General features: G+C 45.7%; 1 pseudogene; it reads right to left on the reverse strand.

Moving 5' to 3' along the window:
* Window positions 1-23,146, reverse strand: part of LOC120044431 — a 28,302-nt pseudogene extending 5,156 nt beyond the window's left edge.
* Window positions 23,147-23,960: the final 814 nt, after the last annotated feature.

Below are 23,960 nucleotides of genomic sequence, written 5' to 3' on the forward strand. Positions count from 1 at the left end.
TGTACTTTGAGATTAAAGAGGAGAGAGTCTCCTGTCTAAAAGGGGATGTGAGTAACTTACGTTGCTGGTGGCACAGAACTGCCTCTGTCCGTCTTTGATCTCGGGGCTGAACTTCTGCAGCAGGGCTTTCTGCACTCTCCAGATGGGTGGTGGCTCACGGCCGGTCTGCAGGGCCATCTTGAGAGACAAAGAGAGCATGTACAGTGCCTTCAGAAAGTATTCATACCCCTTGACTTACTCCACATTTTGTTGTGTTACAGACTGAATTCAAAATAGCTTAAATAGATTATTCTTCACACCCGAGTCAACACACTGTTAGAATCACCTCTGGCAGCGATTACAGCTGTGAGTCTGGGTAAATCTCTAAAAGCTTTGCACACCTGGATTATACAATATTTGCAGATTATTCTTTAAAAAATTCTTCAAGCTCTGTCAAGTTGGTGGTTGATCATTGCTAGACAGACATTTTTAAGTCTTGCCATAGAATTAAGCCGATTTAAGTAAAAAAACTGTAACTAGGCCACTCAGGTAAGCAGCTCCAGTGTAGATTTGGCCTTGTGTTTTAGGTTATTGTCCTGCTGAAAGGTGAATTTGTCTCCCAGTGTCTGTTGGAAAGCAGACTGAACCAGGTTTTCCTCTAAGATTTTGCCTGTGCTTAGCTCTATTCCGTTTATTTCTATCTCCCAAAAAACTCCCAAATTCTTGCCAATGACAAGCATACCCATAACAGGATGCAGTCACCACCACCATACTTGAACATATGAAGAGTGGTACTCAGTGATGTGCTGTGTTTGCCCCAAACATAATGCTTTGTATTCAGGATATTAACTTAATTTCTTTGCCACATTATATGCAGTTTTACTTTAGTGCCTTACTGCAAACAGGATGCATGTTTTGGAATATTTGTATTCTGTACAGGCTTCCTTCTTTTCACTCTGTCATTTAGGTTAGTATTGTGAAGTAACTACAATGTTGTTGATCCATCCTCAGTTCTATCACAGTCATTAATAAAAACTGGCTTCCTTCCTGGGGGGGGATCATTTAGCTATTTGATTTGGAATTTTAAGACCCCTTTAGGTATCCCAAATAGTATATATTTTTATTATTTGATAAAATATTGAATTTGGCCTTTACTACTATAGCCTATAGAGTCAAAAAATAAAGTCAAAAAGTAAAATCAGTCAAAAAATAAATCATAAAGAATAAGGTTTTGAAGTGTCTGTCCTATATCTAGGAGATATAAGAAAGCTCAGGAAATATTTGTTTTTTTAAATACACATATATAACCCCTTATGTTTGTTGCCACAAAACTACCTCCATACGAGTAGGGGTCGTAGAGCAAAACGGATATTAGTTTGTAGTTTGTATTAGTTTGTAGCATCGGGTTCGGATGCTACAGTCAGAAGTCAGCACATCAGCGTTACCAACTTCAGACGAGTCCCGCGACACTTGTGGGGGTCGTAGAGCCGTTAAGACGCTACAGACGTTTTCGTGAGAAGACCGATTTTCGGGATGTCTCATGGTCTGACAAACACTGCTGTAGCTCGGCCATCTTCCACCACAGATGCGGAAGGCCGACATAGGCAGATGCGGAAGGCTGACATAGGCAGATGCGGAAGGCCGACATAGTCAGATGCGGAAGGCCGACATAGGCAGATGCAGAAGGCCGACATAGGCAGATGCGGTAGATTGATATCGCTAGCTTAAATTGACGGACTTTGATGGGGATTGTTTTATTTATTGTGTTACTTAAAATTGACGCATGGGTGCGTCTCTTAAGGATGAATAACTTCACCATGCTCAAAGGGATATTCAATGTTTGTTTTTTTTACCCATCTACCAATGGGTGCACTTCTTTGCGAATCATTGGAAAACCTCCCTGGTCTTTGTGGTTGAATCTGTGTTTGAAATGTACTGCTCGACTGAGGGACCTTACAGATAATTGCATGTGGGGGGGTACAGAGATGAGGTAGTCTTTCAAAATCATATTAAAACACTATTATTGCACACAGAGGGAGTCCATGCAACTCATGATGTGACTGGTTCAGCATTTTTGTAGTCCTGAACATATTTAGGCTTGCCATAACAAAGGGGTTGAATACTTATTGACTCAAGACATTTCAGGTTTTCATTTTTTATTAATTTGTAAAAAAATTCTACAAACATGATGGCCAGTGACTGTAACAACAAAAGGCTGTAACAACTGTAACAAAATGCGGAAAAAGTCAAGGGATGTGAATACTTTCTGAAGGCACTGTAAGTGTGTGTGTGTGTGTGTGAGAAGACAAAACATACCACCTCCCACAGTAAATGCCAGAAGCCCTCACCTTGAGCGTGCCAATGTCCTCAGTCCGCACCACAAACTCATCTCTCTCCCGGAAGATGCCCTCGCCGCCACTCTCGCTGTCCTCCTCCTCGCTCTCTCCAGCGATGGCCGCATTGTCCTGCTTTTTGGCCAGGTGCAGAGAGGTGATCTTGGGGGCTGGCGCATCCTCAGGGGTGGGGGGTGAGGGTGGGGAAGAGGAGGGTGAGGAGGAAGGCTGGGCCAACTCTGGAGCATCCGAAAGGGGAGGGGAAGAGGAGGGAGGGGGGGTAGTGGAGGGGGGCATTGCAGGGGAAGGGGAGGGTGGAGAGGGCAGGGCTGGGGGAGAGGAGCTGGGGGGAGGAGAGGAGGAGGGGTTGTGGGTTTGTTTGGGGGATGGCTCCTGCTGCTCCTCTTCATCATCCTCATGCTGGAAGGGCAGAGGGGAGGGTGGGGAGAGGGGTGGGGGAGATAGTGGGGAGGGGGAGGAAGAAGTGAGAGGGGACGGGGAGAGGGATGGGGGCGAGGGGAGTACGGGGGCGAGGGGAGGCCCGGATGGAGAATCTGTGTGGGGGGTTCAGAGTATATTACATCTTTGGAAACGAACAACTGTTTGTCAGACCATTTCAGAATATCTGAGATTGTAGGCTACTCACCTTCCACTTTAGGAGCATCCAGCATCTCAAACTCAGGCTCTCTCTCCTCCTCCTCTTCCCTCTCCTCTACCTCTTTCTCCACACCCCTGCACTCTACATTCAGGTCTTCCTCTACCCTCTCTTCTTTCTCCATCTCCTCCTCTTTCTCCATCTCCTCTTGTCGTTCGTCCTCTCCGTCCATCCCTTTCAGTCCTTCCTGTTCTGGGGGCGGTGTATTTGGCTGTGCGTTGGCCTGTGTGTTGTGTAGTTGCATTTGTGTCTCTACGTCATCGTCCTGCTCCTCCAGATCGGCTACGTCCTCCCGCATTTGGGCCAATGGCGGCGGCGTTGGTGGCAGTGATGGGCTCTGGGGCGGAGATGGGCTGGGTGGGAGCGGGGCCACGGCTGCAGCCAGCGAATGGGGCGTGTCATAAAGGGCAGATATGGCTGAGGAGATGCTCTTCTGCAGGTCCTGGTTCTTACTGACAGAGTCCTCCTCCTCGTCGGAGGAGAAGGATGGCAGCGTCTCCAGGTTCCTCTTCAGCTCGTCGTCCAGACGCTTACAGGGGCTCAGCCCGTCCTCGCCCTCGCTACTGTCCCCAAACGGAGGGGGTGGAGGAGGGGGAGGTGGAGGGGGAGGCGGGGACAGGATCCTACACTTCAGGGAGGAAGAGTCTGTGGTTTCAGCTCCTTCCACTGGCCCTCCGAGGTCTTGTGGTCCACCAGGTCCAGATTCAGGCTGCTTCTTCCCCGTCTTGAGGAAGTCCAGGAAGGAGGCCATGAAATTAGACTTCAGCTCCGGGGGCTTGTCCTCCGTCTAAGAGGGGGGAAGAGAGGAGATAAGGAGAGGAGAAAAGAGACGGGAGAGGAAAGGTGAGGTGCAGATAAGACCGGGGAGGAAAGAAATAAGAAAATTAATAGCAGGAGAAATAATGAGAAAAGGGTATGAATGGGAAAAGTGAAAAAAAGGGTATATAGGAGTGTGATTTGTATATATTATAATAAAGCTTGGACAGAAACCAATGTTAAAATCTCCCTAAATGCTATATAACTGTATTTTTCCATGATTCGTGTTGGGGTGTACCTTTAGAAACCTTTCTCTTCCTCTGAATAGAGGTAGTTCACCTTACAAACAGCAGGGGGGGTCTGAGGGTGGTAAGAAAATATAATTGGGTAACCATGGCAACAGCTACCCTGGCAACAGCCTTCTCTCTCCTCTTTCCCTTTCTCTCTGTTTTATTGTCAGTCAGAGAGGCTGGCTGTCAATCACCTCAGACTCACGTCTCCGCTCCGCCCTCTATAGGCTGCCGATATGCGCGCACACACACACACACACACACACACACACACACACACACACACACACACACACACACACACACACACACACACACACACACACACACACACACACACACACACACACACACACACACACACAGCATTACACAGCCTCACAAACACAGCTCTATGTTGATACACACACACAGCCTCACATACACACAGCCTCAGATACACACAGCCTCACATACACACAGCCTCACATACACACAGCCTCACATACACACAGCTCTAATGCATCTTCAAAGCACAGCCAAATGGCGAGGTCATCCGTTTTGGCTGTCCTGACTTTTTTTTTAAATCACTTTGGGACATTTTTCAGATGTAAGTGGTATCCCTCTGGGCACACTGTCATTTCAACGTGGATAATTGGCTAATATTTGGTTGAGACGTTGATCAATGAGATTACAACCTCTATTCACCCACTCAAAAAAAAAAGTTTGTTGAATTTCCAATGTGTTATCACTATGCTTTCAACCATCTAAAAGCACAACCAAATTCCAAAATAAAAAACTGTCTGATTTTTGGTTTAGTTGTCACCCAAATACCTATCACCGCGCTTTCAACCATATAAAATGCACAGCAAAGTTCAAATGGGAATACAAAGTCAGATATTTTGTTTATTTATACAATTGTGATATCACTGTGCTTCCTCTAATAGCAGAACCAAATGACCTAGATTGCAGTTGAGATTACATTCAAAGTACATAGTGCAAGTGCTCAATGCCATTTGAGATTCTGCTGAGATTATTACAGCAATCTCCACAGACCTGCAATGACCTATGCATGCCACCTTAAACATGCACACTTTATATGACTACATAAGAAGAAATGTATAGTTACAGTAACCTCAACATTTGGCCATGGATGGAATGATAGCAACGGTGACTATTTCGTTTTTAAGTGGAGATCTCTCAACAATCACTCACAATAGCACATCGTTAATAGTCAGTGACAAATATAATAGCTGGGCTTTGTTAAAACTTTGGATGGGAGGGTAGCTGTAGCTAGATCAATTCTCCAGTAGGAGGTGCTGCCCAGTCTATTGTTTTTGTTTCTTCTGACAGTGGATATAACAGTGAAAATCTGACATTGTTTTAAAGTTACAAATTTAACATACGGTTTGTCTATGTTGAAATGTGGTTACCATGATGACATACTCCTGTGGTTGATAACCTCAAAACAATAGTTGTGAACTTTTTTCAAATCCAATGTATTTTCCACGTAGACTCCACGTCACAATACGTTGACAAATGACGCTGAAACAACGTTGATTCAACTAGCTTGTACCCAGTGGGATATTTTCAAAACTCTAAGTACAAAACTAAACTGATAACACTTGTATCTTATGTTCAGAACATTTGATTGTTCATTCATTGGGGTTTCACAGTTTCATTATCCTTATACAGTACATATGTTTTGGCTCTGTACTCCAGCACTTTGGATTTGAAATGATACAATGACTATGAGGTTAAAGTGCAGACTGTCAGCTTTAATTTGAGGGTATTTTGTTTCATTTCTATGTTGTGCCCAATAGAAATAAATGGTAAAGAATGTATTCTGCCATTTTGGAGTCACTTTTATTGTAAATAAGAATAGAATATGTTTCTAAACACTTCTACATTAATGTCGATGCTACCATGATTACGGATAGTCCTGAATGAATAATGATGAGTGAGAAAGTTAGACGCACAAATATCATACCCCCCCCCCAAAAAACGAACGTCCCTTGTTATTTTAATGGTGAGAGGTTAGCATGTCTTGGGGGTATAATATTTGTGCATCTGTAACTTTCTCACTTATCATTACTCACAATTCATTCAGCACTATCCGTAATAATAGCAGCATCCATATTAACGTAGAATTGTTTAGAAACATATCGGCACAAAATTGGCACAAAATAATCTGAAACAACAAAAAACAAACAGCAAATGCATCCAACAAGTTTCTAGAGTCCCAAGCTTGATGTACACATTGCGTACAAGGACTATGGGACCAAATACTAATCTCTTGACTACTTTAACACACATAAGTGAATCTGTCCCAATACTTTTAGTCCCCTAAAGGGGGGACTATGTACAAAAAGTGCTGTAAATTCTAAATAGTTCACCCGATATGGATGAATACCCTCAAATTAAAGCTGATTGTCTGCACTTCATAGTCTCATATTCATTGTATCATTTCAAATCCAAAGTGCTGGAGTACAGAGTCAAATCAAAATAAATGTGTGTAACTGTGTGTATAGCTTTGGAGCTCACTGTATATTGTTATATATAACCCAGGTATTTCAGCAGTGCATTGTACACTTCACTATAATTCCAAATGGTAGCACAGAGTGACTCTTTCTACTTTGTCCTATTGAAGCACACTGGCTGATGGAATATGATGATGTAGTATTTACAGCCACATCCATATATATGATTTGGTTTTACCTTCCAACGTAAATTTATGTCAATTTGATACATTTATGGAGGGGGAAAATATAGAAATGTAGTGCTCAGAAGTTGTGAAACTATATACGTTACAGTAAGCAATCTTTTGGTTCAGTAGTTATGTTTGGAGCACTTCGATTAAGTGATAGTTGTATTGTTAAAAAATGACAAGAAAATCATTATCTAAAGGCAAGTGAACATTGCATTTTGAAAACCAGATACTTAGATTGAATGTGTCCAAATTGAAAGACCGATTTGGTGCGGTGAGCAAGTGACTTTGTGAAGGTCTTTGTTGTACTCAGTCAATCAAAAATGCCTCGTTATGAAAATGACCCACATACTTGTGAAAATTGCACCAAAATGTTTAAAACAAAACTAACACACACCAATGTGTTCTCTTTTGTCTTTCCCCGACTTGAAATATCACTTGTGGAGCCTTATGACCCTCTATCTTATTCGCCCCACTAACCACAAACTCGTAACTGCACACATATGCTCTCCTCTGGATGTTCGTGTTCTAGTCAACGTTAGCCCACCACTGTTCTGACAGGTAGAGCCTACCCTGCAGCCTTCTTGCCTGGCGAGTTACCCAGCGCTGAAGGGATCTCTGAGTTATATGACTTGTGAAATATGAGTCATGAATTATAGATGATACTGTGATTTATTAGGAGGTGTAGCTCGGGACGGATTGAGGTTTCTCACCGTGTTGGAGAGCTTCTGCATGGCAGCCCAGGCCTCTGGGGTCAGCTGCTCATCCATGTCCCTCTCCCACGTCATCTGTGGCGGCCACAAAGCAAAGACATTCATCATATGTTCAAAAAACGAAACCCATATTCAATTAAAAGCCGTGACCGGCCCGCTTGTTTCATAGGGGTAACATTTACATTTCTGGCATATCTGCACTGCTGTGCGCTACAAGAGAGGTTTAATTAATGATTCAATTGATGACTGATGAATTGATTGATTGACTTTGCATTGTTGTCTAGTTGAGGTTATATTCCATGTTCTATAGAGTGATGTGAGGAAACCGGTCGCCACTGTTTTGGCTGTTCAACCCGCTTCAATCAATATGGACATCTGAACACACTTGAATAAGACAAAACAACAGTCTTTGTTGCACCCCTGTGAAAATCAATTAAACTTACTGCATTATGTTAAAAAGGCATTACAGTCAATTGATACCAGTATATTTTTGTAATTACAACCGCTTTACAATGAGTAAAAGGCAAGTGATGAGAGTTAGGGAGGGATTGAATTAGATGGGGGATTCCGCTCTTCACCCCCCCTACCCCTGCAAATCGCACAGAAATCTACACTGTTCATTCCATTGGCCACTTTCCTGTGTCCACACTCTCCCTGTTGCTGAGGCAACAGCCGCCATTTTACTTTTACCATGACCAACCAGCAGACATCAACAGATGGAATCCAGAACATCAAACTCACACAAAAAGACTCCATCTTATCTATCTCTAGCCCAACATAAGAAATACATTCAACCCCCCCCCCCCCCCCCCCCCCCCCCCCCCCCCCCCCCCCCAATCCCATACATGGCTGGCAGCTGTTACACTAACGCTCAGACTACAATCACATATTGATAGAGGATGAGGTGACTAAGTGCTTTGAGCACCTGGAAAAGGGCAGTGTACAATCTTAATGACTTCCTATGAGATTTCCAACCATTATTATACAAATAACGAATATAAATATACAGTGCCTTCAGAAAGTATTCACACCCCTTGACATTTTGTTGTGTTACAGTCTGAATTTAAAATTGATTCAATTGAGATGTTGTGTCACTGGCTTACAAACAATAACCCATAATGTCAAAGTGGAATTGTGTTTTTCGAAGTGTTTACAAATTAATAGTCAATAAATATTTAAACTCGTTGTTATGTCAAGCCTAAATACTGCAAGTTCAGGACTACAAATGTGCTCTAAAAGTCACTAAGAAGTTGCATGTACTCACTCTGTGAAATAATAGTGTTTAACATGATTTGGAATGACCTCATCTTTGTACCCCACACATGCAATTATCTGTAAGGTCCCTCAGTCGAGCAGTGAATTTCAAACACAGATTCAACCACAAAGACCAGGGAGGTTTTCCAATGCCTCGCAAAGAAGGGCACCTATTGGTAGATGGGTCAAAATAAAATAAAAAGAAAGCAGACATTGAATATTCCTTTGAGCATAGTGAAGTTATTAATTACACTTTGGATGGTGTATCAATACACCCAGTCACTAAAAAGATACAGGCATCCTTCCTAACTCAGTTGCCAGAGAGGAAGGAAACTGCTCAGGGATTTCACCATGAGGCCAATGGTGACTTTAAAACAGTTACAGAGTTTAGTGGCTGTGATAGGAGAAAACTGAGGATGGATCAACAACATTGTAGTTACTCCACAATACTAACTTAAATGACAGAGTGAAAAACAGGAAGCATGTACGTAATAAAAATATTCCAAAACATGCATCCTGTTTGCAATAAGGCATTAAAGTAAAACCGCTAAAAATGTGTCAAAGAAATTAACTTTATGTCCTGAATACAAAGCGTTATGTTTGGGGAAAATCCAACAACACATCACTGAGTACCACTCTTCATATTTTCAAATATAGTGGTGGCTGCATTATGTTATGGGTATGCTTGTCATCGGCTAGAGATTTCTTGGGGATAAAAATAAACGGAATAGAGCTAAATACAAGCAAAATCCTAGAGGATAACATGGTTCAGTCTGCTTTCCAACAGACACTGAGAGACAAATTAACCTCTCAGCAGGAGAATAACCTAAAACACAAGGTCAAATCTACACTGGAGCTGCTTACCAAGAAGACACAATGTTCCTGAGTGGCCGAGTTACAGTTTCGACTTAAATTGGCTTGAAAATATAGCAATTCTTGAAAATGTCTGTCTTTCCCAGAAAGACCCACAGCTGTAATCGTTGCCAAAGTTGATTCTAACATATACTGACTCTGGGGTATGAATTCCTAATATAAATGAGATATTTCTGTATTTCATTTTCAATAGATTTGCCAACATTTCTAAAAACATGTTTTCACTTTGTCATTATGGGATATGGGATATTGTGTGTAGATGGGTGAGATTGAAAAAAATATTTAATCCATTCTGAATTCAGGCTGTAGCACAACAAAATGTGGAATAAGGGGCATGAATATTTTCTGAAGGCACTGTAAATATTGAATACTATATATGCTGAATTTAAATCATATAAAGTCAGATGTAGATTAAAAACATACTCATTATCACATCTGGCAGATGTCCAAGTTCTTTTTTGGGCCTAGTTGTTCATATCAGAAATATTTCAGTTTTCTTTTCAAAATGTTTGTCAGTTTTAATTTCCCCTCAGAAAGAGAGACAAGTGATCCCTCCCTCCCAAGCTGGTGTGTATAATGTGACAGGAAAGAGGAGAAAACTCTCAGATTTGGTCACACACCAGAGAGTCAATCCCCCAAAACACACTTCAAATACCTTTGTCGTTCTCAGAGACGAATCCCAAATTCACCACTTTGAAGTGAGAAGCTCTGCCGAACATGAATAATTTAAAATGATATCAGGTACACCCACTAATGAGAAGGAATCTCTTTCGAAACCTCAAGAACTGTAGCTACAGTGCATAACAACAAATCAACAGTGAAGTACTGACCAGGGAGTTCAGTAGAAAAATATAAAAATAAACATTATTGCTGATGAAATATATTTTTTAAAAATCTTGGTTATTTTGTCAAATCAAAGCAATGCATCACTACTGATTCTCTGAAACGATCCCTTAGTGTCCTATAGAGAGAGGCCTACCTATCACCCTTGCCCAAGGATGTACATGTAGTGGTAAATAAGTTTGGATAAAGCTGAACACTGGTCAAAATGACAGATAGTGAGTGACGTAAAAATTAACGCAAACAATAACGTAATAGGTACGATTTACCAAATTAAAAAACAGCAGGTAGAATCAAAAAAAGACAAAGGCAGATGCACTCACCTCCTGGGCTTGAGCTTTCTGCTTCATCTTCTCCTGGCTCCTGGTGATGTTCATGTCCATCCCAGCGGTGGTTCCTGGACTCAGGCCCAGGGAAGGGGCCGAGCCCACTGACCCGTCAGAGAGAACCGGGTCGGTGCTGGACAGGGAGTCTGTCCTTAGCAAGGAGTCCGAGGGAGACATAGAGGGGATAGGCAGCTTGATCTGAGAGATGTAAAGAGGGGATGGAGGAGAGTGATGGGTATAGGGAAAAGAGGAAAAGAGAGAAGGAGGAATGAGGGTATTAGGGGTATGGTGAGGGAAAAAGAAAGGGATAGTTGAAGTGAGGGGGATATAGGAAGAGAAAACGCAGAGAGAAAGAGTTAGTGGGGTAAGAGAGGAAATAACACAACTGATTATTTACAGTGCCTTCAGAAAGGATTCATACCCCTTGACTTTTTAAAATGTTGTTGTGTTACAGGCTGAACTTAAAATGGATTAAATTGAGATGTTGTGTCGCTGGCCTACAGACAATATCCCATAAAGTCCAAGTGGAATTGTGTTTTTGGACATATTTACATATTAATAAAAAATGAAAAGCTGAAATGTCTTGAGTCAATAAATATTCAACCCCTTTGTTAAGGCAAGCCTAAATTAGTTCAGGAGTAAAAATGTGCTTAACAAGTCACACAATGAGTTGCATGGACACAACACATCACTGAGTACCACTCTTCCTATTTTCAAGCATGGTGGTGGCTGCATCATGTTATGGGTATGTTTGTCATCGACAAGCACTTGGAGTTTTTTGAGGGATAAAAATAAACGGAATAGTGCTAAGCACAGAGGAAAACCTGGTTCGGTCTGCTTTCCAACATACATTGGGAGACAAATTCACCTTTCAGCAGGACAATAACCTAAAACACAAGGCCAAATATTTCCTGGTTACTTACCAAAAGACATTGAATGTTCCTGAGTGGCCTAGTTACAGTTGACTTAAATCGACGTGAAAATCTATGGCAAGACTTGGAAATGGCTGTCTAGCAATGATCAACAACCAATTTGACAGAGCTTGAAGAATTAAAAAAATAATAATGTGCAAATATTGTACAATCCAGATGTGCAAAGGTCTTAGAGACTTTCCCCAAAAGACTCAGTTGTAATCTTTGCCAAATGTGGTTCTAACAGGTATTGACTCAGCGGTGTGAATAGTTATGTAAATTAAATGTGTCTGTATTTCCTTTTCAATAGATTTGCTAAGATTTCTAAAAACATGTTTTCACTTTGTCATTATGGGGTATTGTGTATAGAATTCAGGCTGTAACACACAAAATAAGGAGTAAGTCAAGGGGTATGAATACTTTCTGAAGGCACTGTAAGCTTTATGGAGTCCATACAACTCGCTATCTAAACATGATATCACTCTGCTCATGTCTCCCTTACCTTGATAGGCTTGAAAGGTTTCTGGTGCTGTGGATGCTGTTGATGAAGGTGTTGTAGGTGCTGCTGCTGTTGAGGTTGTAGATTTTGCTGCTGTTGGAGGTGATGGTGTTGGTGCTGCTGTTGTTGAAAGTGCTGTTGTTGGTGGAACTGCTGCTGTTGTTGTTGTTGTTGTTGATATTGGAGGTCGGGTACTTTGTTCATTTCTTGGTGCATCTCTGTCATCCCTTCCTCCTTCCTGCCACGCCCCCTACCCCGCCCACGACCCCTGCGGGTCTCCCCGCCTACATTTCCCATCAGCCCCCTACAGTAGGGCGGCTCCGGGAGCGGGCGGATGCGAGGGCGCCCTCTGGGCCGAGGCGGCCCTTCACGTTTGGGTTTGGTCGGTTTCCTGCCCCTCTTCTTGGGCCCGTCGTGGGGTAGGAGCTGGGGAGGGGGTCCAAGGGAGGGGTAGCCGGACGGGTGGCAGAAGTCCAGGTCGCCCATCAGAGGGCTGAGGGAGCCCACCCCCGAGGCCCCTCCTCCTCCAGCCTTCCTGCAGCTGGACACCAGGTCGGGGAGGAGGTCAGGGAGCCGCCGGCTGTTCAGGCGGATGTCAGCGGGAACATCAGCCTTGTCCTCGTCATCCTCGAACTCATACTCCTGGGCGTAGTTCTTCTTGGCCTGCGGCTGCGGGTCGCGGCGCTGCTTCAGCAGGTGGAAGGAGCTGGTCTTCAGCAGCTTCTTGGGTCGGGAGGAGCAGAAGATGGGCGACGTCAGCCCAGCCAGACCAGACCCTCCACCCACGCCCGTACCCCCAATCATCTTGTTGGCGGAGCCGTCCCCAGGAACTCCCCCTGTAACCCCCAAGCCAAGGCCTGGGGTCTGGGACTGGATGAGGCCGAGCTGCTCTGTGTTCACAGTGGAGGGGAGCTCATGGGTTTTCAGGGAGTCCAGGTCCAGATGCATGGTGCTGTTTTCTGTTTCCGTGAGGCTGTGGCAGTACCCATACCCCTGGTCGCCATGGTGACCCATCATGTCATAGCCACCTCCTCCATCACTGGTCTTGACGTCCTCCATGCTGTCTGGTCCCTGTCCACGTGCCTCAGACATACCTTCCTGCACCCCTTGGCCTGCCCCGGGACCCCCGGCGCAGCTCGACTTGGAGTAGTCGTCAGAGCAGAACATATCCTCCATGCCGGGGAAGAAGGAGCGATCCTCATCCTGTAAGAGGGAGTCTGGGAAACAGATGGAGGTCAGAGGCACAAACCTTTGCTGCTGCTGCTGGCCTTGGTTCTGGCCCGCTTTCCCCACAGGGCTCACAGTGTCAAACTGGTGCTCTTTGAGCTGGTCCAACTGGGATTGACAGAGCTGGGGCTCCTGGTCCCTCTGATGGGGCGGAGGCTGTTGCTGCTGGGGCCCTGCGTTGGTTGCCAGGTGGTGGGAGTGGGGGTGGGCATGGGTGTGCGGGAGGGGGTGGTGCGGGTGGGTCTGCTGTTGGTGATGGACGTGGGGGTGGTGTGGGTTGAGGTGGTGCAGGTGGGAGGGCGTGGTTATTCCCAGGTCTGGCTCGGAGAGGAAGTCGTGAAGCTTGGAGGCAGTTTGTTGGGAGTGGTGATGAGACGGCAGCCTGTGCTGCTGCTGTTGTTGCCTGTGTCCGTCACCACTGCCCCCATCTCCTCCCCCCACCCCACTTCTCTCCACGGCCCCTCCACTGTCTCTGCTATTGGCACGGGACAGGGTGCGCTCCAGCATGTCCAGCGGAGAAACCGAGTTCTGGCTGGCCTGGCCGTAGTGGGCCTCTATAGCCTGGGACTGGAGTTGGAGCTGCAGCTGGGATTGAGACAGGGGCTGGGGATCCACCCCCGCTTGTCCCCCAGGCTCTGCCTCTCCACCTGCCCCCATCATGGCCTGCTGACTCATGGAGTGCTGCTGCTGCTGAGAAGCAGCTTGCTGGGTGTCCATCTTGTTGCGGGTAGTGTGGGACAGAACAGACTGGAGCATGTGGGCAGAGGGAGGCTGCTGGGGCTGGTTTGGAGGGGAGTCCATGAGGGAAAGGGAGGGCTGGGACTGTCGGGGCTGCTGCTGCAGTTCGGGTGTCTTCCGCAGGTATGGCAGCTCGGACGAGTCGGGAGGCTTTTTGAGCTCCATGTGAGGGTGGCCATGGGAGTGGGGGTGGGCGTGTCGGGAGTGCTGGGTGTGTTGGGGGTGTGAGGGGGCCTGCGAGGGATGGTGGGGGTGCTGGGAGTGAGGGTGTTGGGAGTAAGGGTCGCTCCTGCCGTAGTGCACCACTGAGCCGAGGGAGTCGTGTTGCTGCGGATAGGGGACGTGAGGGTTGGGGTGGGAGAGGGAGTCTGCCCCCCCTCTTCCTCCGCTGGCTCCTGCTCCAGACAGCCCTCGTTCGTTCTTGGCCTGCTGCTGCTGTTTCTTCAGAGACATCTCCAACTGGCTCTCCAGGTCACCTCCGCTGACGTTACCTGCAGTACCGGGGACCGTGCTGTTGGTGGCGCTGTTGGTGCGGATGACACTCTGCAGGTGGTAGCGCTCCTCAGAGGCCTTACTCAGGTCGTAGGCCAGACCTTTGCCCCCATCCCTGGCCTGAGAGATGGACTGGGGCGGCTGCTGCTCGGGGTGGTGCTGGGACGGGAGGGGCGCAGGGCTCTGGGCATGCAGCAAGTGCTGGATCAGGAAGTCATCGTCATCGTCATCCTCCTCGTCTTGAGAGCGCTCCACTCCCAGCATGTCGCTGTCTGGCTTGGGCTTGGGGGGCGTGGGGTGGTAAGACTGAGGCTGGGGGCCTCGGGTGTCGGGGTAGCCCTGCGGAGAGGACAGGAAGGCAGGGGAGAGGACGGAGGAAAGGTATTTGTTCCCCCCGGCTCCCCCGGGGGACTGGGCAGGGCGGGCGGGAGCAGGAGAGTGCAGCCCAGGTCGAATGATGCCAGAGTTGCTGGAGGGAGAGGGGCTGGAGTCAGGGAGGTGGTACGAGCTGCCTCCCCCAGCTCCACTGCTACCACCTGATCCTGCACCCCCACCTCCTGATCCACCAGCCCCGGACCCTGCCCCACTGCCGGCTGACCCTCCACCCCCCCCAGACCCCAGGAGGGCAGGGGAGTGCCTTGGGCCACCGTACCCCAACGAGGGACTGCCTGCTCCCCCGAGGGAGGTAGGCAGCGAGCCGTATCCTGAGTCCGTCCCGTAGACCACCTCGGCAGAGAAGGAGCGGCCTCCTGGCCCTAGTCCTCCATACCCTTTCCCAGAACTCCCAGGGCCAGAGGTCAGGTCCTGGGCCTGGGGGGAGCCGAAGCCCCCATAGGGCTGGTGAGAGGGGAGGTGTGAGGGAGGGGGCTGGCTGGGGGAGTACGACTGCTGCTGGGGAGGTGTCTGTCCAGGGAGGCCTGCGGTGGGCTTGACGGGGGCCACAGGGGACCCGTATGCTGACAGGCAGGGTTTAAGAGGAGGCTGCTGGGCCGGGGCAGAGGAGACTGGAGGGGGAGGTGGGGGAGGGGGCGCAGACTGAGTCGGGGGCTGCTGTCTGGATGGGGCTGACGAGGAGCTGGAGGAAGGGTTAGGGTTGGAGTTTGAGGAGGACGAGGAGGCTGAGGGTGGGGTGTGGGGGGTTCGAGACGACGAGGAGCCCGAGGAGGAGTAGCCGCTACTGGAGCTGGAGTTCTTAGCCCCCTTCCCTAGACCTCCACCTGATCCTGACGAGGAGGCGGCTGAGGAGGTGTACGGGGTCTGGATGATGGGGCGGTACACTTGGTCTGACCGGGGGGAGGGTTTGGGGTCTGCTGAAGGACTCTGCTCTCCCAGCGGACTGCAGGACACCCCTCCATGCCGGTGGTGGGAGATCTGCTGGTAACCCGATGCCCCACAGCTGAGGTAGTGCTGCAGGGGGTGGGGGGCTGAGGAGGAGAGCTGGGACTGAGCCGGAGAAGAGCGCTGGTAGTGCTTGATCACGCTGTCCTGCCGGGGGATGGCCCTTTCCTGTGGTGGCTGGGGCGGAGGGGGGGCGGGTGCCGATGAGAACACAGAGGCGTTGTACAACTGGGAGGACTGGTCCTGGAGCTGGGACGACAGCAGGTTAAACTGGGGAGGGGGTAGGTGGCGGCCTGAGGAGGAGGAGGAGGTTTGCGACGGGCCTGTGGGGTCCTGCGACCCTCGGTAGGCGGCGCCCTGTGAGGAGAGTAAGCGGTCGAAGCCCAGGCTGGACTGCGAGGGCGTCTTGATGTGCAGCAGGGGGTCATGGGGGGACAGGAGGCCGTTGGACGTGGGGCTGAAGGTGGGGGAGTCCTGGAGGGAGAGCGAGGCGCCAGGGAAGGACCGCCCAGAGAAAGAGGCTGGGTGCTGGTAGGCCGAGAGGGAGGAGGAGGGGAAGGAGCCAGACCCAATGAAGAGCTCTGGCTGAGTGTGCATCGCTATGGGAAATGGAGATAGAAAGACAAGTAACAGATATTATTATAAATGTGCTGCTGTCCTTCATAACACTTAGAAAATGATGAACACGACTCAGTTGTACTTGAACATGACTCAAGACTGGCTCCTGCACTCACCAGTCTGCCAGGAGGGTGTTCGGAACTGGGAGAGGAGGGAGGAGGCTGAGGGGGGTGGCTGCCGACCCTGGGACTCCAGTGCTGAAATCAGGTTCATGACAGATGGGTCTGGACCAGAGGGACTGGCATGGTGTAGCCCAGTATCAAACAGCCCAGATAAGCCTAGAGGACATAGACACAAAAGCATTTACTCAACCACACACATTTTTCTGTTTATAGTGACTCATCTAAACAACAGTCTAGTCGAAACAAAAACACTTTGATAGAGACAAAAATGTACATGCTCCCTGGCTGTGTGTATAGGATAGGACAATATTGTACTGTAATGGCAGGTATTCTAACAGTCTATATGACAACCTTTTGGCATCATGCAGAGACCTCAATTTCACATTTGAATCAAGGTTCATATTAGCCCCGCCCCTTACCTAGACTCCGCCCAGCCCCCCATGCCCCGCCTTGTCCAGAGCTGCCAGGATGGTGATTGGTTGCGTAGCCCTGCAGAGGGTGGGGGGTGCCATAAGCCTGGCGATGGAGCAGCTCTGAGTCCGGATGGGAGGACCTAGAACTCCCATACACCAGGCTGAGGAAAGAAGGGAGGAAGGGGTGAGAAATCATTAATTCATGAAAAGTTAGATTATTCTTCTATATCGGGGTTATCTAAATCGAGATCTGCAGTACAGCTGTTTCTCTTTTCTCTTTGTTAGATAATTGATCGATTCGTGTAGCCTAATTGATTGGCCAGAGAGTCCACTCACTTAGTGTCTCAGGTCGGAATCAGTCTCTGATTATAGGGTGAGTGTATGTAATTTTGTCTCGGGCAGCATTGACTTTATATTTATTTTCAATCGTCAAATAGTCGTTCAATCAATCAATTATGAAAACCAGAAGTGCTGCGGACTTGATACATCCGAATTGGGATACTCATGTTGTATACCAGGGGTATATAAATCTTACTCTACCGAAGTCCAGAGTACTGCTGGTTTTATTGTCTACCTGATTGCACCGACCTGATGTCCCAGGTCTAAATCAGTCCCTGATTACTAGGAGAAGAACAACAACAAAAAAAGAAGTAAAACTGACTGAGGTCAAGATTTGAATTTGCGGGTTGTATACGAATAGTGAGGCAAGAGAAGCATTGTGCATACAGGATATTACTGATAACCCATCATCGTCAATTAGGCCTAGATAAGGCTATTTTCTTGAAAGCCTACAAATTTTTACATAACACCTCCTGTTATCAAATCACAAAGAAATAGTTAATTTCCCAACCAAACCAACTGTAAACATCCAACAAAATGGTAGTAGTATGAGGGAATCAGCAAATGCAAGGCTTTCTGCATCGATAAAATCCTGTTCTAACCACAAAGCCTAAACAACAACAATGCATTCTAGTCCGGCTGACAGTGTCTCCCAGGCTTTGGTGATGGATTACCTTTCTAATCTACCTATACTCTCTTGTAGAGTTGTTTACTTAGGTATACTCCATACTGTATACGGTCAATATCGCCCTTTCCAGCCCACACCATAAAATATGAGTCTTACACTTTACACAGGGTAACCTAACACTCAAAATAAGGTATTGTTCATCAATATCAGCCTCTAAATAGAACTGGGAGCAAAGTTCACATGAAAGTCTGAATGAAAAGAAAGATTTTCAACAATCACTCCCACTTCCAATCACTTACTTGCACAGAGGGGGGAAACAACACCCAAACAGAGACAGTGTCCCAAATGGCCTGGTCAAAAGTAAGGCACTATGTAGGAATAGGGTGCCATTTGGGATGCAGTCAGTCTCAGAGAACAGAAAATCTCCATAGAGTCAAGAAATCAAAGTTTGGGCATTTTCATGAAGTCACCATGGGACTACAGTGCAGTGTAGTCTCTACATTTCAATTATATTATTTGCTTCATTCATTAATGTGGAATAAACTCAAAACTATTATGCATAAAGACATTTATTATTAACTGTTTACTTATGAAGTCCTGTGGTTCTATTTTTGAACTGCCCGATAACCATGGCCTTTTATCAATTAGATGTGCTCACCTCCTGCGTCCTCTCTCCTCTGTCCTCTCTCGCCTCCTTTTGAAAAAGGCCAAAGGTAATTGAGTAGAGGCGGCAAGGAGATGGAAAGTGGACGAAAATGGCTTGTATGAAATGAGACTCTCCTTCTCCAATCGCACGTCATCAGGCAAATTAAGTTTACAGGGTGGAATCCGGAATCCCAAATTAAATGTATAAACTGACCAAAACGATTAAGCTAGTGCACAACCTTTTATCAATAAAAGGATAAGTATCCTATTATTTTTAAACGTTTGCATGCTTTTTCGTAAAGGGGGTTTGGCAGATTTCAAAACTCTTCCATGAAGGACTCTGGTAGGATACACTTGTGCTTCTTCGCCAAAAGGAGGACATCAAGGAGGGAAGGACTGTATTCTGTTTGCCTGCTACAGAATTTACACACTCTTCAACCACTCATCGGTTTCCGGGTCACAGAGGAGAGAGGACGGAGGAGAGAGGACAGTCTTTTGCTCCAACGAGAAAACCGGCATATCACCCTTTGGTTCTCTTCAGTGTAATGTGATGTTGATTGGCCACCACTCTGTCACCATTCAACCAATCATGTGACTGTGACTAGCCACCTTAGCTGATTGGAATTGCTGTTCCCCAGTCATGCATAGAAAGCTAGCAGCAGAGGCGAGCGGTTATGACTGGACAACAAAGTGATGAGGCGAGACCCATAGTGGTTTCATTGATAAAAGCGTGGTGACTGTCTGAGTGTGTCGGTCGCTGACTCCTCCTCCTCCTCTGCAGCCGTGCTAAGTTTAGCCACGGCTCGGTTAGCATACGCCACTATCTGACTCAGGAATCATGGGTAATTTTCTCTGAATATGACACGTCAGTGTGTTCAGTATTCTTGAGTTTGACACATCCATATATTCTACTGAAATCTTCATAATATGTTAACAATAGAAATATTTTTGGCTAAATGCTAAAATATCAAACGGAACCCTAATCCCTAAATGTCGATTTCTATGTTTAAGAAATTGGTTCCATTGAAATGAATGGCTCTGGAACTAGACACTATATACTAGAACCAGACGTAGTCAGGTTCAGTACTTCCACTTTCCCAGAATATATGTACATTGAGAATTCAATGGGCTAAGCAAATAAATCAATAGTATGTATTTAGTTGAGTGCTAATCTCTTGTACTGCTCAGATGCAATTTTCAAATGAGCGCACCTCTCCACCTCTTCCCATCCTGTTCTCTCTCCTACATCTCCTCTCCTCCTTCAACCTGTCATCTTCTCTCCTCTCCTCCCTACATCTCCTCTCCTCCAAATTCAACCATTCCTTCTTTCTTTTCTTCTCTCCTCTACATCTCTTCTCCCACCCCCTCCTCTCCAACTCTCTGTCGGGCCATATAACCATGATGGAGTGAGCTGCAGTCCTCAAGATTGTGAAAGAGGGGATGAATAAAGGAGGGGGAGCTATTAATCCTTCATTAAGACTGCTTTCGCAATCAACCACTGTTAATTTCACCCTGCCGTTCCATCCAGGCAGGTGTATGATGATAATAGGCTCACTAGTTTAATACACTAGACATTTGTCATCTACAGACATGCCTGGTACTAGTAAGAGCTTGGTATGGAGATTCTGAGCTAAACAAATGTATTCTACTGGTATTATTGTATGGTTAGTTGAGTGCAGCAGAGGGCATTTTTTGGAACTCCGTTGTATTTACAATACAATATGATTCAGACTACAAATGGGACAGATTACCAAAATGTTGTCATGGCTACCTGCAAGCACATACAGGTATGATACCAAAATAGATGTAACCACTATACAGTCTCATACAATCAATGAACTGATTAAATGACTCATACATATTGGAACATGTTCATTAATTGCACATTAAAATAAAAGATTTCTATAAATGTATTCACTTCAATTAATATGGCTGAAGATAAAATATTTTGTAACTGTCATCCAATGTTGGTTAGGTTCATTACCCTAGAACAGTAGTAGAACAGTAAAGTAGTAGTAGTTTCTGTTCCTTTACCTTTTTCAATAAAGGCAGCCAGACAATCCCACATTAGGGAGCATGAGGTCATCATAAGAACACCAGGACTACATCAATCTGCCTGTGGGCTTGGAGATGCCCTTGACTCTGGGATTCAGCCATCAAAAAACAACAACTGCTGGCTAGGCTAGATCAGCTGACCCGCAAAAGAATATATATATATATATTTAGGGGCCTAAATACTCCTTGGTTCAAAGATAAAATATAGTAGTAGGCTACATAAAACATTGTATGTATCTCAACACTGTCAGTTACCAAGGTTACGTACAATAGCCTATTCTGCATAAGCAACTACTATAGCTTTGAAATTGTTTTTGCAGTGATTTGATCATTTGCATCTTTGATGAACCAATGAGTATTCAGGCCCAAAATAGAAAATATGGTAACACTTTATAAGGACAATATAATAAGTGGCACTACCAGTGAATGACACTGTAATAGAGGGCACGATTAGGGCTTTATGCAATTACTCCATGCACACGTTCAGTCAGAATGCAATATGTATTTGCCTGTGGGACTAATACTTGAGAGTTTTGTCCCTTACAACCATTATGCAATTGTATTTTGCTCATCTTATCGCCAATCTGGAATTTCACAGTATCTGCGTTTTAAAAACAAATTATCCAAATAAACTGGTGTTTACTGCGAGCTACACTTTTGCTACATGTAACGTACGCTCTGTAGCAAGATTGATTTGGTTGTCCCGGCGACGACTGGTAATGTGCGTAGCCTTTGAAATGTAAGTAGGCCCCAATTCATTAAAACACAGAGACGAGGCATTTTAAGACACACAATGTGAAACATTGTAACATTTCGTTACATTAATAACGTTCTTACATTATATCATTCCCGTTTTAATTCATGCGTTAACGGAAATTAGAGATGATTTTAAATATTTTACCAGTACGCCCGTAAGCTTAGCTAACGCGTTAATGTTAGCTGGCTAACGTTCGGTGGTTAGAGTTAAGCAACTGTCTCTCAATACCGCATAACATGAGTTAGCTAGCTGGGTAGTGAGTTCTAGCTAACATCACACAAGCCATCGTTTTAGCTAATGACATTTGTTGGTGTTTATGATCGATTCTTATACATTTTACTTTGTAGCCAAAGACCTGCAGCATTGAGTCAATGCAGAATAATTTAACTTGAACAGAACAACTAACGTTAGCTAGCAAGGACAACAGTTACCTGTAACCTGTAAGCTAGCTAACTTTACCCCAAAATGGCTATAGCTAGTAGAGGTTTTTCTCGCATGAATGCACAAGTAATACATCTATCATTGCACCTGTTAATAACACGCCTATCACCTAAACTTGAGAGTTAAGTTAGACAGTTACTGTATTACACACGGTGTACCGTTACCAATTTATCCAAGTTTCCATCAATACAATTTCTAGGCTTAAAGCTATCTAGGAGTTATTATCCCAATATAGAAAAACATTTGCACTAACATCCATGCTGCAACTGCTGCTTCTTTAATAATGGGATTTAATGTACTCGTGCTTGCAGAGTGAGTTAATTAAAATACCTTACAATTCACTAGCTAGCTGTCACTAAATTGTCACTGTTACAAGCTAAGTTATGGAAAGTGTTTACTCTAATTGTTTGATGATAGCTGCATATCTTGATTTGATTTAGCCTACACTCATCCTACAGTGTATTAGCGAGAATGCGAGACGATGAAAAAGCAACCCTGCAGCACCACCATTTCTAGCATAAAGGCAATTTCATTTGTAGACACTGTGCTAGCTACAGTAATCTGCCGACAGTAGCCTAGCTACAAACATTGCATTTTGCATCGTCAAATACATTTGGTTTGTATAGCCAATTAGCACCAACCATTGCTTTGTAAACGTATTACGCAATCAATGCATTAGTAAAGACAACCCAGTATGCATTCATATAATTATGGAATATTGTGAAAAATGCAAATGTTCTTTGCAAATATCATTACATTATTTTTTTTCTTCGTTTCTGATTATACACTAGCCAGCTAAAACTAGCTGTATCCTCCCAAGTCCAACCCATCCCCCCTCTTTTCGCCCCTCTCCCCCCTCTTTTTTTCTGTCTCGGTCTACCTTCCGTATCACGTATTAACTCTCAATCGCGTTCCTTGCATTTTCAAGACCCCCCCAATCTTGCTAATGACAATACTGATAGCCTTGCTATAGCCTACCTGGCGCTTGCAAACAATGTAATCTATATATATAATCGGAGCGATAGAGGGAGCACAGATTGCATTGCCTCTATCGGCATGGGCATTGTTACAGCAAGCTAAGCATATTTATGCATCCAATGTATGAGGGCGCACATGTACGGGTACAAATGCTTACCTTGCCTTGGCGGATCTCTCGTAACTCCATCCCGTACCAGCGCCCAAATCACCGAACCCTGTACCAGGATAATTTCTTTCCATTAAAGAAAAGACGAGAGATGAAGATGGAGAGATAGTGAGGGGGTAGGGGAGGGAGGAGATGTCTTAAATTCTCGCACGCTATCACTCCCTGTGTTCTTTTTTTCCCCCTCTGCTCAGTGTCTGTTTATTTCTCCCGATTCACTAGCAAGTCCTCAAGACTGAGACCAGCACGGAGGGGGAGAGGAATGGAGGGGAGGAGAAGGAGGAGGGGGATGTGGAGGATACAGAGGGAAGGAGGGGGTGGATGGGGGGGTCACACCAACCACCACCACAAAAATCCGGTTTCTTCCTTCCCTCCCCTATTCAGCTCGCTATATATTTCAATGTCTATTGTCCTTCTAGGCACCACAAGCGATTCAGCTGATGCTAGCGCGTAGCCTAAACCAGTCTGTGCACAGCAAAATATTTGGTGCCCATTTATCACTCTAGAATGAAGTACGCTCTCTTACCATCCCTTGTTCCCTACGTTGTTGAAGTATTGCATTGCTAAATTTATTTGGAATATATATATAAAATGTGGCGATTCTATTATAGCGACAGTGTCTATTGTTTATATTTTGGCTTGCCAGTTCCCTCTCCAAAATACATTTACACACACCCCCTCCCTAATATTGCTAGCCTAGGTACCCGATAGTGGGCGCTAGATCTGCACTATTGTGTAGAATTTATGTTCCCAGACCGTAATACACTCGTATCCACCGTGCTTGCCTGACGAATCAAACTGAATTATTTGACTGGTCTCTGTTCGCAGCATACTTCAATCGGAGACTGCCAGGCGTGATGGACAAAAAGTAATCAGCGATTGGATCATCTC

The sequence above is a fragment of the Salvelinus namaycush genome, chromosome 3, assembly GCF_016432855.1.
Source record: "Salvelinus namaycush isolate Seneca chromosome 3, SaNama_1.0, whole genome shotgun sequence".
NCBI classification, from domain to species: Eukaryota; Metazoa; Chordata; class Actinopteri; order Salmoniformes; family Salmonidae; genus Salvelinus; species Salvelinus namaycush.